Genomic DNA, 20,026 nt, shown 5'->3' on the forward strand with positions numbered 1-20,026 from the left:
AATTCTTACAAGTAAATGAGAACACTGAAAAAATATGTCACAATAGTCTACTGCCTTGAGTGCATTCATTGAAAGAATAAAAAGTCAACAAATAAATGACTAAAACTACATCTCAAAGCCCTAGGAAAAAAAGAAGAACAATAAATCAACACCAACAGCAGTAGAAGACAGGTGATAATTAAAATCAGAGCTGAAATCAATGAAATCAAAACAATTTAAAAAACTGACAAAAAAGTTGGTTCTTTGAAAAAATAAATAAAATAAACAAAGCCCTAGTCATTTTAACAAAAGAACAGAGAAAGAAAACTCAAATTACTAAAATACAAGATGAAGAAGAAAATATCAAAACTGACATGTCTGAAATACAGAAGATAATTAGAAACTATTATGAAAATTTATATTCCAAGAAAATAGAAAATTTCAAAGACATTAAAATATTTAGAGAGATATGATCCACCCAAGTTCAAGTAATGAAATAAAAAATGTCATCAAAAGCCTACCAATCAAGAAAAGCCAAGGACCAGATGGATTCTTTTTTTTATGTTATAACAGTCACATTTGTAACATAGTTTTATTGCCTTGGTTAATTGTATTGTTAACCTACTATAGATGAAATTATTTAACAGAGAACAGTGATTTTGAGTTTTCAATTTATTTTGAATATATATTTTTTGTTTTGGGTGGACACAATATCTTTATTATTATTATTACTATATTTTTATTGATTAAAAAATAAATGACAGGAGAATGCATTACAATTCTTGTTACACGTATACAGCACAATTTTTCATAACACTGGTTGTATACAAAGTATGTTGACACCAATTCATGTCTTCATACATGTACTTTGGATAATGATGTCCATCACATCCCACCATCCTTGCTAATCCCCTACCCCCTCCCTTTCCCTCCCACCTCTCTGCCCTATCTAGAATTCTAGATAGGACCATATCTGCTGTGCAGACTCCTCAGTGCTCTATTAATGTCCCTGTTCCTCAGGCTGTAGATGAAGGGGTTCAGCACGGAGGTGATCACAGTGTATATCACTGAGGCCACTGCACCCTTTTTGGGAGTATGTGACAAAGCTGAACCAATGTATTCATCAATGCCTGTTCCATAAAATAAACACAGCCAGGAGAGCACGGGTGGAGAAGTCTTAGTACTTCCTTCCTAATAATGGCATCCTCAGAATGGAAGACATAAAATTAGTAAAAGAAAAGCATTCTGAGTATTTTTTTTTTTGAGGATATTATGAATGGAGTGTTTTTCCTCATTTCTGTTTCAGAAGTTTTGTCGCTCATATACAGAAATGCTTTTGATTTATGTGTGTTGATTTTATATCCTGCCACTTTGCTGAATTCATTTATTAGTTCTAGTAGTTTTTTTGTAGACCCTTTTGGGTCTTCTAGGTATAGAATCATGTCATCCGCAAATAGTGATAATTTAAGTTCTTCTTTTCCTATTTTTATGCCTTTAATTTCTTTTGTCTGTCTAATTGCTCTGACTAGTATTTCAAGGACTAAATTAAATAGAACTGGTGAGAGAGGGCATCCCTGTCTTGTTCCAGATTTTAGAGGGAATGCCTTCAACTTTTCTCCATTCAGAATGATGCTAGCCTGAGGCTTAGCATATATAGCTTTTACAATGTCAAGGTAAGTTCCTGTTATCCCTAATTTTTCTAAAGTTTTGAACATAAAGGGATGCTGTACTTTGTCAAATGCTTTCTCTGCATATATCGAGATGATCATATGGTTCTTATCTTTAAGTCTATCGATGTGGTGAATAACATTTATTGATTTCCGTATATTGAACCATCCTTGCATCCCAGGAATGAATTCTACTTGATCATAGTGCACAATTTTTTTGATGTGTTTTTGTATCCGATTTGCCAGAATTTTATTGAGGATTTTTGCATCTAGGTTCATTAGAGATATTGGTCTGTAGTTTTCTTTCTTTGAGGTGTCTTTGTCTGGTTTCAGAATCAGGGTGATGTTGGCCTCATAGAATGAATTTGGAAGAGCTCCCTCTTTTTCTATTTCCTGAAATAACTTGAAAAGTATTGGTATTAATTCTTTTTTAAAGGTTTTGTAAAACTCCACTGTATACCCAACCAGTCCTGTGCTTTTCTTGATTGGTAGTCTTTTGTTCATGGATAGGCAGAACTAACATTATCAAAATGGCGATATTACTCAAAGTTCTCTACAGGTTCAATGCAATGCCAATCAAAATCCCAATGGCATTTCTTGTAGAAATAGATAAAGCAATCATGAAATTCATATGGAAAAATAAAAGACCCAGAATAGCAAAAGCAATTCTAAGCAGGAAGTGTGAATCAAGCGGTATAGTGATACCAGATTTCAAACTGTATTACAGAGCAATAATGACAAAAACAGCATGGTACTGGTACCAAAACAGGCAGGTGGACCAATGGTATAGAATAGAGGACACAGAGACTAATCCACAAAGTTAAAACTATCTTATATTGGATAAAGGGGCTAAAAGTATGCAATGGAGGAAGGATAGCATCTTCAACAAATGGTGTTGGGAAAACTGGAAATCCATATGCAAAAAAATGAAACTGAATCCCTTTCTCTTGCCATACACAAAAGTTAACTCAAAATGGATCAAGGAGCTTGATATCAAATCAGAGACTCTGCGTCTGATTGAAGAAAAAGTTGGCTCCGATCTACATATTGTGGGGTCGGGCTCCAAATTCCTTAATAGGACACCCATAGCACAAGAGTTAATAACAAGAATCAACAAATGGGACTTACTTAAACTAAAATGTTTTTTTTCTCAGCAAGAGAAACAATAAGAGAGGTAAATAGGGAGCCTACATCCTGGGAACAAATCTTTACTCCTCACACTTCAGATAGAGCCCTAATATCCAGACTATACAAAGAACTAAAAAAATTAGACAATAACAAATAACCCAATCAACAAATGGGCCAAGGACCTGAACAGACACTTCTCAGAGGAGGATATACAATCAATCAACAAGTACATGAAAAAATACTCACCATCTCTAGCAGTCAGAGAAATGCAAATCAAAACCACCCTAAGATACCATCTCACTAAGTCAAACAACAACAAGTGCTGGCAAGGATGTGGAGAAAAGGGTACACTTGTACATTGCTGGTGGGACTGCAAATTGGTGCGGCCAATTTGGAAAGCAGTATGGAGATTCCTGGGAAAGCTGGGAATGGAACCACCATTTGACCCTGCTATTGCCCTTCTCGGACTATTCCCTGAAGACCTTAAAAGAGCATGCTACAGGGATACTGCCACATCAATGTTCATAGCGGCACAATTCACAATAGCTAGACTGTGGAACCAACCCAGATGTCCTTCAATAGATGAATGGATAAAAAAAAATGTGGCATTTATACACCATGGAATATTACGCAGCACTAAAAATGACAAAATCATGGAATTTGCAGGGAAATAGATGGCACTAGAGCAGATTATGCTTAGTGAAGCTAGCCAGTCCCTAAAAACAAATACCAAATGTTTCTTTGATATAATGAGAGCAACTATGAACAAAGCAGGGAGGAAGAGCAAGAAGAAAAGATTAACATTAAACAGAGACATGAAATGGGAGGGAAAGGGAGAGAAAAGGGAAATTGCATGGAAATGAAGGGAGACCCTCATTGCTATACAAAATTACATATAAGAGGTTGTGAGGGGAATTGGAAAATAAACAAGGAGAGAAATTAATTACAATAGACGGGGTAGAGAGAGAAGATGTGAGTGAAGGTGAGGGGGGATAGTAGGGGATAGGAAAGGTAGCAGAATACAACAATTACTAATAGAACATTATGTAAAATTGTGGATGTGTAACCGACATTATTCTGCAATCTGCATTTGGGGTAAAATTGGGAGTTCATAACCGACTTCAATCTAATGTATGAAATATGATATGTCAAGAAGGTGTCAGAACAGGAAAGATTCAAAAGTTGAGAAGGATCACAGAAGAAACTAGGTTGTAGATGATGGGATTCAGCAGGGGGTGACCACAGTGTATATCACTGGGGCCACTGCACCCTTCCTGGGAGAATGTGAGACAGCTGATCCAAGGTACACTCTGCTGCCTCTTCATAAATATAAGCAAACAACTGCCCAGTGAGACCCATAAATGGAGAATTCTTTGTGCTTCTTACCTGATGATGAGCTCCTCAGAATAGAGGAAATTATTTTATAATAGGGGCAAAGGATGTCTATGCTGGGGAAAAGGCCATATATAGTATCAAGAAAGTACCTGGCAATATTATTAGATAAGATGTGAGAATACGCAAGAATAGAAAGCTGAGAGCGTCTCAGAAGAAATTAGCAATTTCTACTCTACCCTTGGAGTAGTCAAAGTGCAATAAAGCCATATTGTGCCACTGGTATTCCAAAAAGCCAAACAAAATGATACCAAAACTAACAGGCCACAGTGATGAGGGTTCAGGGGTGAAAAATGGCCACAAATAGATCATAAACCATCCGAGTCAGAAGCACATAATCCACACTTCAAAATGATAAAAAGAGACATCTGTGTCAAGCAGCCTCCAAAGGAGGTAGCTCTCTTATGAGCTAGGATGTCCACAATCATCTTGGGACCATGGTTAGAAAAGACAGATGTCAGCCAAGGACAGGGTAGAGAGGAGGAAGTACATAGGGGTGTGGAGGTGGGAGTCAGAGGAGATGGCCAGGATAATGAGCAGGTTCCCAAGCACTGTGGCCAGGTACATGGACAGGAACAGTCCAAAGAGGAGGGGCTACAGGTCTGGATCTTCTCAGGGTCCCATGAGATAAAATTCTGAGACACATGTTAAAATTTGTACTTCTATATTGCTTGAACATCTTTGAAATAGAAAAAAGAAGATGGAAGAAATGAAACAAATAAGCAGGCATAATTCTTTTTTATGTTGTTAATTCACATAAAAATTTATTCACACCTCTGTTCCATATACGTTCATTAATATTTTACAGTTGTGACAATCTGTATCTTCTTAGTACTATTTAATTATTTTTTCTGTATTATCTCCACCTATACACCCCTACTTTAGAGACATTCAACTGAATATTGGAAGTACAAGGAAATTAGAGAAAACCAATCCATCATCACAATAAAATAAAACCTATTCTTTTTAGGGAAAAAAAACAGGAGAAGAAATATCTGTCATTCCTTAAATAAATCATAAATCCATTGATTCTGGTAAAAGTAAATTAGGAAGGCTTTTAATATGCTTTATTACATTCTAGGATAATGGTACAAACTCCTTTGACATATAATATATAATATATTATATATATATATATATACACACATATATATGAATGATATATATGTGTATATATCACATATGTGGAATATATGGAATATTATATATACATATGCATATGCACGGATGGATATGTATGTATAATATATACCCATAAGACCTAGAACTGCAAAATCTGAAGACTTAATTAAAGTTTATAGCTCATAAACCATAAGTTCTGGCAATAATTTTGGGAAAACAAAAACTTTTATCTTATAGACGGAAATATAAACAAGTACTAAGAAAATCAGAATGGAGGTCCCTCAAAAGACTAAAAATTGAACTGATATATGATCCTACTATACCACTCCTTCATATATATCCAGAATTAGAGACAGCATTCTTTAGAGATGTATGCATTCCCTTGTTTATAGCAGCACAATTCACAGCAGCCAAGTTATGGAACTTGGCTAGGCAGCCATCAAAAGGTGAATGGATTAAAAAAACTATGGCATCATGAGAACACATTCTTACATGCCAGGTTTCATTCTTCTGTGTAAGTGTTCATCCAAGCATTCCTTCTGTTTCTCCTCCTTCATGGATATAAGTGCTATATCAAATGTTGTTTATCTTTTTAAAAACCATTTCATTTTTACTCATATCATTGGCCTAAGTAGACTTAAAATTATGATAAATGTGGTTTAGTGAACTGTCTATAAATAATATCACCAAATAAAAACGTGGCATGAGTGTACACTGTCCCTGTCAATGATTAAAACTAATAAAATGTTTTTTAAAAAACTTCTGAAATTACTTTTGAATTTTATGCAACTTTATTTGTGTCAACCCCATAAATAGCTGGCGAGTATGGTTGGCAAGGCAATAGTTCGTTTCTTCTCTTTTTTAAATTTTTGTTTGTTTATTTCAAGTCTGTTTTTGGTTTTATATGACCTGCCATGGCACTTCATGTCTTTCTAATTTCAAGTCCTTCATTAACAGATGAGGATATTCGCACCAGAGAAGCCCCCAAACCCAGTTTGAGTCCCAGCTTTCTCATTTCTAATAATACATTTCACAACATCGCCTCCTGATACATGGATTGCTATTCTCTTGCTTCAGCTGCTGATGCCAACTCGGGTTCATTCCTTTGTCAGGTCTTACTATGATTTATTTGGAGGGGAAAAATGCACAAAAGAAAAGCTCCTGGCCTGGCATTTTGAGAGCCCTGAAGTGGCCTGATGTTATCAAGGTGCTGTCTTTCTCCACCTCCTTTTTCTCACCACCTGTAGGACTGCTAACAAAACCTTTTAGAGGGAGCCATTTTCTGGGATCATGGATGAGATGTGTATGGGGATTAGAATCAGGGTCAAGAAAAGAAACCTTTAGGCAGAACACAAGGCCCATTTAAAGATGTGTGCCGGAGCCGTTGCTGCTTGGTTGAGGGCTGGGGTCTCTAGTGTGCTGCAGCAATGGTCAGCCACATCAGCTCAATAGATGTCCCTCCTGGGCCTGGGCACTTGGAAGTCATCTCCAGGCCCGGTGCCTGAGGCTGTGAAGGTAGCGCTTGACCTTGGGTACCGCCATATTGACTGTGCTCAGGTGTACCAGAATGAGAAGGAGGTGAGTGGCCCTTCAGAAGAAGCTCAAGGAGCAGGTGGTGAAGCACCATGAACTCTTCATCACCAGCAAGCTGCGGTGCACGTCCCATGACAAAGCCTGGTGAAAAGAGCCTTCCAGAAGACCCTTAATGACCTGCAGCTGGACCACCTGGACCTCTACCTGATTCACTGGCCAACAGGCTTTAAGCATGATGAAGACCATTTCCCATTGGAGGCAGCAGGCAGCGTGGTTCCCAGTGACACTGATTTTGTGGACTCCTGGACGGCCATGGAAGAGCTGGTAGATGGAAAGCTGTTGAAACCAATTGGCATCTTAAACTTTAATAATCTTCAGTTCGAGAGGATCTTAAACAAACCTGGCTTGAAATATAAGCCAGCAGTTAACCAGATTGAGTGCCACATCCACACCTAACGCAGGAAAAGTTGATGCAGTACTGCCATTCCAAAGGCATCGTGGTGACTGCCTACAGCCCCCTTGGCTCTCCTGACAGGCCCTGGGCCAAGCCTGAGGACCCTTCCCTTCTAGAGGATTCCAGGGTCAAGACGATTGCAGACAAGTACAATAAAAGGACAGCCCAAGTGCCTATCCAATTCCCCATGCAGAGGAAATTGGTGGTGATCCAAGTCTGTGACACCTGCACGTATTGCGGAGAACTTTCAGGTCTTTGACTTTGAGCTGAGCAGCGAGGACATGACCACCTTACTCAGCTACAACAGGAACTGGAGGATGTGTGCCTTGGTGAGCTGTGCTACCCACAAGGAGTACCCCTTCCATGCAGAGTTTTGAAGCTGTGGATGCCTGCTCTTCCACAAGGTTGCACCTGTTCCTGCCTCAATTTTCCAGGCAAGCTAGTCAGCAATGGGCCACATTGTGGGTTGCTAGCTTGACACTGGTTGTGAAGAGCAGCCTCAGTAGATTAGGTGTCTCTTACAACCTTCTTTTGCCTTTCTTCTTCTTTTTTTTTTTTTTAGAGAGTGAGAGGGGTGAGAGAGAGAGAGAGAGAAATTTTTTAATATTTATTTTTTAGTTCTCAGTGGACACAACATCTTTGTTGGTATGTGGTGCTGAGGATCGAACCCGGGCCGCACGCATGCCAGGCGAGCGCGCTACCGCTTGAGCCACATCCCCAGCCCTTGCCTTTCTTCTTGCTCATCTGGGAAAGTACAACCTGAAAATATTTTCTGACGAAAAAGAAGCAAAAGCTACAAATTTAAAATAGTGCCGCTAATCATTGCATTCTGGCTGCTTGGAACTGTAATCCTTTTAGCCAGACTTCTCTGCCTCAAATAAAAAGTCTTTTTGTGAACTTGAAAACAAAAGAAAGAAAAAGAAAAGAAACATTTAAAATGTTAAGTACGTGCAGATTTTTATACCCCAAGTATAACCAATAACCTAAATTTCACATTCCTCTGAGTTGAAATCTCACTTATTGATAACCTCCCATCTGGCTTCCCAGAGTGTCACGCTTGTCTTCATGTTGAGGGAATAATGCCTTTAATAGTCCCACCTCCATCCATCACCTCCATCACTCCTATGGGGTTAATCTGTGACTCACTCTCCTGGGTCACAAGCAAGAAAACACAAGACTGATGTGAATCCCTTGTTGGGTTCCCCATGAAGGCCGATGCACAGTCCCCAGGTGGGGACACAGCTGCGGAGCCCACTGGCCTGGAGCTATCAATCTGAAGGGCTACAGGCAAAGGCTGATGTTAGCTATTACATGAATGGAGACTCAATGCACAGAGCTCCTAATTTGCCATTACTCCATAATATACCACCCTCAAAGGATTCATAACATAAGTGAAAGCAGAAGGTGAGAAAATGAATGTCTAAGAAATGACTTAGGGTGTTTTTCTACTCGGGAGTGAAGGTTCAGAATCCCTCCACAGAATCCATAAGAGAAGCCTGTGGCATTGTATTCAGATCCACCCTGAGACTAGGGCCTGAATGCCTTGAGGAGGGTGACAGAAGAAATTGCCAATTTCCACCTCTAGGAAGCAGACAAGTTGCAAGGCCAGCAAATGGTGCAGCTGAGTCCTAGAGTCTAGCAAAGATGATGCCCAACTAAGAGACCACAGAAGCGGGGTCCAGGATACCCGTTAGTACATGGAGTGGCCTGTGGCCCCTCACCAGTATTATGAGCAGGTTCACACCCCATGACCAGGTATATAAGAGAAACGGTCCTAAGAGGACCAGCTGCCCTTTCTGGATCACCTGAGAGTCCTGTGAGATGGAATTCTAAATTCCATGTTAGATTTGGACCTTAGGAGGAGACACAGCTGTGGAGCCCCCTGGCCTGGGGCCATCAAGCTGAAGGGCTACTGGCAAAAGCAGGTTAGATTTTGTGCTTCTATGTTGATAGAACAGCTTTGAGTAGAAAAGAGGGTGGGATAAAGGAAAAACCAAGCAAGCTTCCAGAACTCTGTATACGTGTTTACTCCAAGCACTCACAGCTGAGTGTCTAGAGTTGAGACCCAAACACCTTCAACCATATCCCACAGTTGCGACAAACTTAATCTTCCTGGAAATCTTCCATTATTGGTTTCTATATTATTCAACTCTTTCTGTACAGAATTCTTTTTAAGGACTGAGAATAGAGTCCAGGGTTTCCTACATAGTAGGCAAGCAACCTCCTACTGAAGTACATCCCCAGCCCTCCCCACCACCTTTTTATTTTTATTTTTTTAAACAGTGTCTCAATAATTTTCAGAGTCTGGCCTTGAACTTGTGATCCTCCTGCCTCAGCCTCCTTACCAGTTTGGATTGCAGTCATGTGCCACTCTGCCCAACCTACTTTAGGGACACTAAACAGAGGAGCATGAGAAGACCCACAACACTAGATGTCACAGGCTCATGATCACAGCAATGTGCAGCCTACCCGCGTTCTACCTTTCAGAAATAGAACACATTTAATTAAAGAAAAGTAATAAGTAGTTTAATGTATTATATTCTAATATAATGATGTAGATTCGTTCAATGAAGGATATATATTAACATTGCATAGGAGCCAGCACTGCATAATCTGAAGACATTACAGATGAACATTCAGTATCAGAACTCATTGTTCGGTGCCACTTTTCTTCCAGGAGTTCCAAACCTCTGAGGTTATTGATGTCCCTCTCTGTAAGGATGGAAGTAGTCAGCCAAATGCTGTTTGTCTTTCAGCAATCAATCATGCACATCCACAAGAATGGGGTCCTAATCAGAATAAGATATATTCCATTCTTGTATAATTATATCAAAATGAATCCTACTGTCATGCATAACTAAGAAGAACTAATAAAAACAAACATAAATAAATATATAAAATCGTTCAAAATTCTGCTCCCTTCCTTGCCTTAGGTGGATTTCAAATGTTGGGAAAAATGGTTTATTTAACTGGACATAACCAATGGCATCACAGCCCAGAGGTGTGGCATTACTGTAAACTGTGCCAGTCAATGATTAAATAATAATGAAATTATTTCTAGAATGTTATGCAGCTCCATTGGTACAAATGCAATAATTACCTGGTGAGGAAAAGAGCTCTTTGCATTTTTTGCTGTGCCCTGCCAGTGGGCCTCCGGGCTTCCATGTTCACAAACCCTCTCATTTACAGTTGAGAGGTTTAGCACCATGGATGCCCTCAGAGACCAGGTTTAAGTCCCACCCAATGTTTTTATGCGATTGCATAGATTTTCACATCAATTTCTAAACTGATAAAGGGACTATAATTCTCTGACTATAGTCATGTGAAGAAAACTCAGGGTCATTACTCTGTCTGGTTTCACAATGCTGCAGAAGGGATAAAATACAAAAGAGAACAGTGCAGAAACTACTGGAAACACAGGAGGAGATTCCTCAAGCCGAAAATCATGATTATATTTATACGTAATGGTAATGACCAGTTTGTCATAGGAATATTTTTTAACTTTTACACTTCTTCTTTAATGTTTCTCAATCTGATAGATTTATATATTTGAATGTGAAAATTTTAAAATATTCAGATTCCCTGGCATCAAATCAAAACAAATTCAATTAGACTATATGCCTGGGAAGTTCTTGATGGTCACTTTTTTTAAAATAAGAGATGGAACCCAGGGGTGCTTAACCAGTGAGCCATGTCCCCAGTTTTTTTTACCTTTTTATTTTTAGACAGGGTCCTGCTAAGTTACTTAGGGCCTCATTAAGCTGCTCAGGCTGGCTTTGAACTTGAGATCCTTTTACCTTGGACTAAGGAGCCACTGGGATTACAGGTGTGTGCCACCAAGCTGGGTGCTCTTTTCTTAAAGCAGCATTGGGAACCTTGGCCTTAGAATATATCCTGTCATTCAGAAATCATAAAATAACACTACTTGTTATTACTACAAATAAAAATACCAATTTTAAAATTTAAAAAATTAGTAATATAATTTACTAACATTTGCTTCATAACTATAACCATATCTAGATTGGAATGATCACAATGACCTTTGACTTCTTGGTAACTCTGCATGATTCCATTCTCCTGCAAAGCTCTCACTGAAAACCAAATAGTTGCATAAATTTGGTGGGTAGATTTTTCTCTTTACCAATGTAGAAAGTATTGACTGTACATAACAGTATTGAATTATACCTGCATAAACTCTTTTCTCAAAAACTTAAAGAGAAAGGAACCTAAACCTCATCTAAGTGGTCAAGAACACAAAACTTACTGCCCTGAAATGTACTATTTTATATCAACTAGTGTTTTTCAGTGTATCCGTGAAAGACAAATAATTGTTTTCATGCTTTAACAAACACACAGAGAGACGTCATTAAACTGGTAAGTTTATTTTTGTGACAATCCATTCAAAATTCTTATGTGACTCCCCACTTTGCATGAGTGAGGATTACTTTGTAATATATGTGTGGAGGTTTGTTGATTGACTTCCACAATTCAAGAATGTTCTCTATTACTATTATACTCATATATTTATTGTTCCAAAAACAATAAATGGGAGTTTTAAAAAGTTATATTTTTCACCATTCTCAATTATGTCGAATATCAGCCTTAATCACATGGATGTGCCTATGACACAATATTCTTCAACCAACTCTAAAATTTTTTTATTTTTCCAAAGTGATACTTTGTTCCAATGTAAAAAAATTCTAAACATACCTTCCCAAACTAGCTAGAGTCATTACATTAATAATGTGAGAAATGAAGCCCTTAGAATTACTGAAAGTGCAGATTAGTATGACTGGACATTTAGCTTTAAGGCATGTTGAGCACACAGTGCAAGTGGCTGCTACGTGTGATAACATTAAACATTTCTGCTGTGCAGCTTCCTCAGAGCAACTTCAATGTCCCTGTTCCTCAGGCTGTAGATGAAGGGGTTCAGCATGGGGGTGACCACAGTGTACATCACTGAGGCCACTGAACCCTTCCTGGGAGAAGGTGATGAAGGTGACCCAAGGTACACTCCAAATGCTGTCCCATAAAATAAGCCAACAACTGCCAGGTGAGAGCCACAGGTGGAGAAGGCTTTGTGCCTCCCCCTGAGGAGGGGATCCTCAGGATGGAGGAAACAATCTTATAATAAGAGAAAAGGATCCCTGAGATAGGGAAAAGGCCATATATAACTCCAAGAAAATACTTGACAATGTTATCAGAGAAGGTGTCGAAACAGGAGAGATTCAGAAGCTGAGAAGGGTCACAGAGGAAACTAGAAATTTCCACATCCTTGAAGCTGGTAATTTTTAGGGTCATGAAACTGTGCAGCTGGGAGTCCAAAAGACTCAGAAAGAAAGACACCAAAGTTAAGAAGCCACAATGGCGAGGGCTCATAATGACCAGATAATGCAGAGGATGACAGATGGCCACAAACCTGTCATAAGCCATCACAGTCAGAAGTATGCCATCCATACATCCAAAAAAGATTAAAAAGGACATCTGAGTCAGGCAGCCCACATAGGAGATGGCTCTGCTGTGAGTTTGGATGTTCATGATCATTTTTGGGACCGTGGTGGAGGAGAAACCAATGTCAACCAAGGACAGGTTGGAGAGAAAGAGGTACATGGGGGTGTGGAGGTGGGGGTCAGAGCTGACAGCCAGGATGATGAGCAGGTTCCCAAGCACTGTGACCAGGTACATGCACAGGAACAGTCCAAAGAGGAGGGGCTGCAGGTCTGGGTCCTCTGAGAGGCCCAGGAGATGGAATTCTGATATGCCTGTTACATTTTGTGTTTCTGGACACCTTTGGGAAAGGCAAAGAGTGTAAACAACAACAACAAAAAAAATCATCAGTCCCTCCTGACTCTGTCCTTTTGAATTCAGGTATTCACTAGGAAGCTGCTCACACTAGAGATCCACACGCCCTCAGCACAGTTCTCAGTAGTAAAACACACAGTCTTGCACACTCTCACTGTAGCTCTCTCCGTCATTCACTCCTCTTTCCACATCCTGTTTGGAGACATTGAACTGAACAAAGTTAAAAACCCAGGAGCAAAGGCAAGAAGTTCATGATAACAATAAAATATAGTCTACTGTTTAAGAAAAAAGTGAGGGAGAAGTAATAATTTTCCTATGAAGATTAAATAATCTTCATAAAAGTTACTGAAAAACCAGTTCAATTTACCTTGTTTTCTACTAAGAAGTTTTGACAAATTTTTTCACACCTCTTTTCTACCTATTTGTAGACATTGAACTGAGCAATGATAGAAACTCAGGTCTAGAAAGAAGATGTTCAAGATCACAGTAAAATATAGTCTACTGTATGAGGGAAAACAGAGAACAAATAATGGCTTTCCTATTAAGAACAAAACTATCCTTATAAAAATTAATTAAGAACCAGTCCAATTTACCTTTTTTAAAAATTCTAAATACTGAGATAATATTGTTGACTTATTCCTTCTAAGACACCATCTGAACTGAGGGTGATGAGTCACAGTCAGAAAGAATGGCTATTAGACCATCAAAGAGTTCCGTCATTCTTTGGTTTCCTCATTTCCCTCTTCTGTGGATTTAAATTTACTGTTCAAAGATCAGATAATATAAAATAAGTAGCCTTGTCTTTAGAAAAGTCCAAATATCAATAAATATGGTTGAGTAAATGCATATAATCAATAGTAACACTGACCACGACTGTGGCACAATTAGATGTTATTGAAAAATTAAGTGATAAGAAACACTTTGAATACTTTAATCTTATGCAGTTTTATTTGTATCAAGCTGTATAATATCATTAACATATTTGCTGTATTAAAAGGCTCCTCGCTCCTTTTCTTTTTCTTAATTCTGTATACCATCTGGCTTATGAAAACCGCTTCATGGTTTTGTTATCTCAACCCAAAAGTTTCATAGTATAGGACTATCTCACAAGGACAGGCCCAAATCTCAGGTCTCATTTCCAACCACCTCATTTCCACTTCATGATCAGCCTGGTCATTTCTGAAATGTGGATTCCAATTCCTCACTTAAGCCAATCGTGGGTTCATTGCTTTTCAGTTCTCACTGTGATTGAATTGGATAACAGCAAACAGAACAGAACAGGAAATAATGTAGACACTTCTGACCCAAAGAGTACCTAGTACCTATTTATTCCTAAACACAGTTGCATCAATGGGAAATCAATTCAGATACAATTCTGAATCCAGACACTAGTGACCTGTCCTACTTCACAGAGGACTGACAGAATCTGAGAACCATCAACAACATGTTTTCTTTTTCTTTCCCACTCAACAAAGGTTTCTGCCTATGTCATGAGGTCTTAACTACCGTTACATCTTGGGTATACATTTAATGACTTTCCAGGTTTGTAAGAATAATATCAAGACTCAACATTAGGTTTTCCTTTAAGAGGACACTTTTCCAGCATGGAGGGGCATGTGGTGAGCTCATGGAGGTTCTGGAGGGGCCCAAGCACAATCTGTGCTGAATGATCATCAGCCTCCTCGACTGTGACCTCTCCTGTGACCTGTGGCTGTTCCTCCATAGTGCATGCAGCAGGCGCCCCCACTGTTCTCCCCTGTGATCCCCAGGAATCCCACAAGGAAGAGCACCGAGGACAAGGCTCTCTTTCTCCAGTGACAGGGAAAAGGAAGGGCTGTTTGGCTTGTTGATGGGACAGCCTGCATGGATTCTCCTGTGATGCCGTGTGTCCATGGCCAGACAGCCCAGTGCACACAAGGCTTCGCTCTTTCCTACTTGACAAACAAGAGGAAGTTGCATAAATATAATGTTCTTCATTGATTACTGTAAAGGAATAATAAATTGGGCATGCATAACTGGAGCAGGGTGATATACATGAAATGAAACAGATTGCATAGACCACGTTGCTCAGCACCTGAGCCTGGGAAGCCCTGCACCTCCGATCAAGATGTTCTAGCTTCTCTCATCCTCCTCCTTATCCTATCGCCACCACCATAGTTCTTTTGTAGACCTTTGGGAACCCTTTTAAAGAACCCAGATTCTGCTGTTGTGGGTGAGATTTCTATGGGAAATAGAACAAGTGGGAGGGGGATGCAAATCATATCTTACCTAAAATACAATCATAAGCTTCACAAGCAACAGACATGAAAATTGACACACTGGAATTTGCCTATCTGGATTCTCAAAGTGATGTTTGTCCTTGGGATACAGAAACAATAGCTCCTTCCTGTATCCCAAGGCTCCCTCTGCACTTACTGGGTTGTGCTGCTTCTCTGCTGGCTCATGACAAAGAAGTGCACATGCCAGGCTGGGGTTGTAGCTCAGTGGTATAGTGCTTGCCTCGCATGTGTGAGGCACTGGGTTTGATTATCAGCACCACATAAAAATAAATACATAAAGATATTGTGTTCATCTACAACTAAAAAATATTTAAAAAAAAAAGAAGTGAACATGCCAAGACCCACCCATACCTGGTGCCCAACAAAGGCTCAGACTCTGTGCCCAGCATTCCCATGAATATGCTGTCAGCTAGGTACTTCCCAATGTAGAACCACAGTAGGGGACACAGCCATGCAACTCACTGGTCAGGAACCATCCACTGAATGGCTGCAGGCACAGGCTGACTGTGGACTGATATAGGACCTTGGAAGCTCAATGCACAGAGCTCACAATTAGACTAATTGGTCCATGTTATGCCATCTCTAAGGACTTCCCAACATTAATGCAGGAAAATGAAGAAAAGAAAATGAAGATCACTTAAGATTTGGACCCTAGCCAAAATTGGGAAGAACCTTGTGTACTCAATTACTTCTTTCACTTCTGAGTTTTTAATAGCTACACCAGCTTTTAAGATCCATTCCTATTAGGTTAAAGTATAAATCACAAGACATTACTACTTGAACCATCTGAATTATACATTTTAATGACATTTATTTGGTCTTTAATTTTTTTAATTAAGCATTCACTCATTAAAAAATAGTGGGTGCACTTCTCAGAATAATTGTCAAAGGATTCTACTGTCGCATTGGAATAATGTGAAACGTACAATGTGTCTCAGGCAAAGTTCTAAGAGTCTCCTGTCACTTACCTCTCTTTCTACTTTCTTCTCCTAGGTTCATGGACATTCCTGCCATTGTTTGTGAGTAAGTGAAGGTTGTAGATGCTGCTAAGGGAAGTATGGGGTTCTGGGGTCCATGACACAGACCCAAACAAGAGATGCTCAGTCTAGTATCTGGCTCTGTGGGACATTCCTCAGCAGGAGGAAGGTACAGACAGGAGAGCACCAGGGGATTGAAACCCCAATGAGCAAGGAAGGCCAGGACATGTGCACACAGCTAGTATTCAACGCACTTTTATTTTTTATCTCCTCTGTGCCTAACATGGTGCAAGCTCTGGAGAAGCAGAAATGAAAGGGAGATGGTCATTGCATTTAAATATACATCATATATTTCAATAAGGATATATAAAGATGCAAAATTATAGAAATATAAAAACAGTAACTTGAGTTCAAAAATATTTCAGTTGAATAGTTGCAAGTTTAGCCTTTCCATATTAATTATAACCATCTGACTTTGGTCTATAATTTATACCTGCATCACATCTTCATCACCCTGATGGTTTATTTTGTAGTTTAATATTGTTCTGATTAGTTACACCTGATAATAGAATGCATTTGACACATCTTACTGTATCAATTAGAAACCAGCTCAGGTGGATTCAAGGACAGTAACAACCTGCCTAGGTTGCAGAAAGAGGAGTTCAGCCAACAGCAGTAAAAATTACACTGTGACTTCCTGGATGTGATGCACTAATCTTTCTCCCTGTTTTCCAACCATCAGAATATTTTAAGCTGAATCCAGAGGTCTTAGCTACAGGCACCTCTCTGTAGCTCTTTCAAGATTCCTTAAGAGTAAAGACCTGCTTATCTCCTATTCAGATAAGAGGACTATTACCAGAATGCAGGAGCATGAGGCAGCTTCATGGGTCTGCTGGAGTTGGGGAAATGGGAGGTCTGTGGTGGATTACTTGGCCCACCTGACCATAGACCTTTGTCCCCTCTCAGCCATTCTTCCTGAACTGGTGCAACTGATGCTACTCACTGCTTTGTCCTGAGATCTACCAGAAATCTGAAAGGGAAGTGCAGAGGAAAGGGGTCCCATCCTGCAGTCACAGGAAAGTGAAACACAGGGCTGATTGTGGAGGGGCATCCTGCCAGCACTTTCCTGCTCAGATGCCATGTGAGTCAAACCCACAGTGCATTTCACACATGCCTTGTTATTTGACCAAACTCCTAACACAGTTGCTAAAAACTCTGATCCTCTCTATTCTGTCAAATAAAATATCACGGCACTTATACCTTGGTGAAGATTTTGCAGATGAATTAAATAATCTACAAATAGCACACAGTTCAGTGCCTGGCACTCAGGGATCTCTCACGGAAGGATCATGAGAAGGGTCACAGAAGGATCATGTGCTAGCCTATCCAGGTCCACCTCCTCCTATCACCTTCATAAAGGTGATAAGGACAGCATGAAGAAGCACATTCCCTCCATGTGGATGACAGTGTGTGGTAAGAAGGATCAGTGTGGGAGGAAAGGAAAACTGTAGTGAGATAGCCGCCATGCTCACCACCACCGTGGATGTCACACACGTGCCTCGACTCTCAGTCCCCATGACACACTGTGCAGTGCTCTCCCCTCTGGCAGCCACACTGCATGTTGGCCCTTCGTCCATCCTCACCTCCCTCAGCAGTTACCTATTTACACTGGCTCAGGTGGTCGTGATGAAGGACAGTGGATTCCACATGGCTGGTACCCAGGGGCCTCCCACCTCATCTTTAGGCCTGACTTTGTGCATGCTCAGGTAGGGACTTCCTAAGACACAACCAGGGTGAGAAGAAACACAGGATGGGGCCCACCTGACTGGAGCCATCAATCTAAATGCCTGAGGCACAGGCTGCTCATTGACTATTGGAGGCTCAATGCATACAACTTCTGACTGGCCGAGAGGCGAGCCTATCACAGACTCTAAGATGTCCTTATAGTGATTTGGTGGGAAGAAGGGTAAAAAATAAACATCTGCTTATGTCATTTAAGCATTTTTTAAATAGAAAAAGAAGTCCATTTATACTATTGATTTCTTTAATTGTGTTTTAAACATAGTGGTTTATAAAGTCCACTTTCATTATGGAAATTTTAAGTTACAAATACTTGGAATCATTAATTACCATTGCCAATTGCATATCTCAGGGGCATTAAATATTGACAGAGTTATGAAACAATCACTAACTATCAACTATCTCCAATATTTTTTATCTCACCAAACTAAAAATTTGTTCCCAACATGAAAACATCCAAACATCCTTTCCCAACATGAGTTCCAACCATTCTACTGTAAAACGTGGTGAGAAATTAGACACAGGGGCATATTGACAAAACCGTGTATTTAGCTTTTCTGCATTTTCCAAAACATATTGCAACTAGACACCACAAGGGGTGAGATTAGACCGTCCTGCTTGCAGCCTCCTCGGGGCCCTTTTAATGTCCCTGTTCTTCAGGCTGTAGATAAAAGGATACAGCATGGGGGTGACCACAGTGTACATCACAGAGGCCACCACACCATTTCTGGGAGAATGTGACACAGCTGATCCAAGGTACATCCCTGAGGCTGTCCCAAAAAATAAGCAAACAACTGCCAGGTGAGACCCACAGGTGGAGAAGGCTTTGTACTTCCCACCTGAAAATGGGATCCTCAGAATGGAGGAAATAATTTTGTAGTAAGAGAAAAGGATCCCTGAGATGGGGAAAAGGCTATATATGACAGAGTAAATATTTCACAATGTTATCAGAGAAGGTGTTCAAGCAGGAAAGATTCAGAAGTTAAGAAGGCTCACAGAAGAAACAAGAAATTTCCACATCCTTGAAGCTGGTAATTTTTAAAATCATCAAACTGTGCAGCTGGGAGTCCAAAAGACTCAGCAAGAAAGACACCAAAACTAAGAAGCCACAGAGGCGAGGGCTCATAATAACTGAATACTGCAGAGGGTGACAAATGGCCACAAACCTGTCATAGGCCATCACAGTCAAAAGCATGTCATCCATACAGACCAAAATGGCAAATAGAGACATCTGTGTCAGGCAGCCCACATAGGAGATGACTCTGCTGTGAGTCTGGATGTTCACCAGCATCTTAGGGACCGTGGTGGAGATGAAGCCGATGTCAGCCAAGGACAGGTTGGAGAGGAAGAAGTACATGGGGGTGTGGAGGTGGGGGTCAGAGCTGACAGCCAGGATGATGAGCAGGTTCCCTAGCACTGTGACCAGGTACATGGATAGGAAAAGTCCAAAGAGGACGGGCTGCAGGTCTGGATCCTAGGACAGGATCAGGAGTTGGAATTCAGAGATACCTGTTGATTTTGTGTGTCTGTTTTTCTTGGACACCTTTTGAAACAAAAATGAGGGTGAGAAAAGGAAAATAACAAAATAAGCACCCATCACTCTGTATACTTGTGATTCAGGCAGGCACAAGGAAGGTGCTCACACTTAGGTCTATGCACCTTCAATAATAATGCTCAGTAGTGAAACACCCAGCCTCTGCACACTCTTTCATTTCCCTTTATCCCTGATCAAACCCTCTTTCCATACTCACCTTAGAGATATTGAACTGAGCAATGTTTGGAGTCCAGGAGCCGAGGAGAGAAATTCATGATCACAATGAAATATGTCTTATTGTTTAAGGAAAAAATAGTTAATGAGGAATGGCCTTCCTTTAAGGGAAATTAAGAAGCAGT

The 20,026-nt window shown here is 40.1% G+C and overlaps 3 pseudogenes; 1 reads left to right on the plus strand and 2 right to left on the minus strand.

The window, feature by feature from the left end:
- Window positions 1-828: 828 nt before the first annotated feature.
- On the plus strand, window positions 829-7,713 carry LOC101967368 (aldo-keto reductase family 1 member B1-like; annotated as a pseudogene).
- Window positions 7,714-12,130: 4,417 nt separating this feature from the next.
- LOC110597253 (olfactory receptor 7E24-like) lies at window positions 12,131-14,800 on the minus strand (annotated as a pseudogene).
- A 3,915-nt stretch (window positions 14,801-18,715) lies between these two features.
- LOC101970234 (olfactory receptor 7E24-like) lies at window positions 18,716-19,565 on the minus strand (annotated as a pseudogene).
- Window positions 19,566-20,026: the final 461 nt, after the last annotated feature.

Source organism: Ictidomys tridecemlineatus, chromosome 2 (assembly GCF_052094955.1).
Source record: "Ictidomys tridecemlineatus isolate mIctTri1 chromosome 2, mIctTri1.hap1, whole genome shotgun sequence".
NCBI classification, from domain to species: Eukaryota; Metazoa; Chordata; class Mammalia; order Rodentia; family Sciuridae; genus Ictidomys; species Ictidomys tridecemlineatus.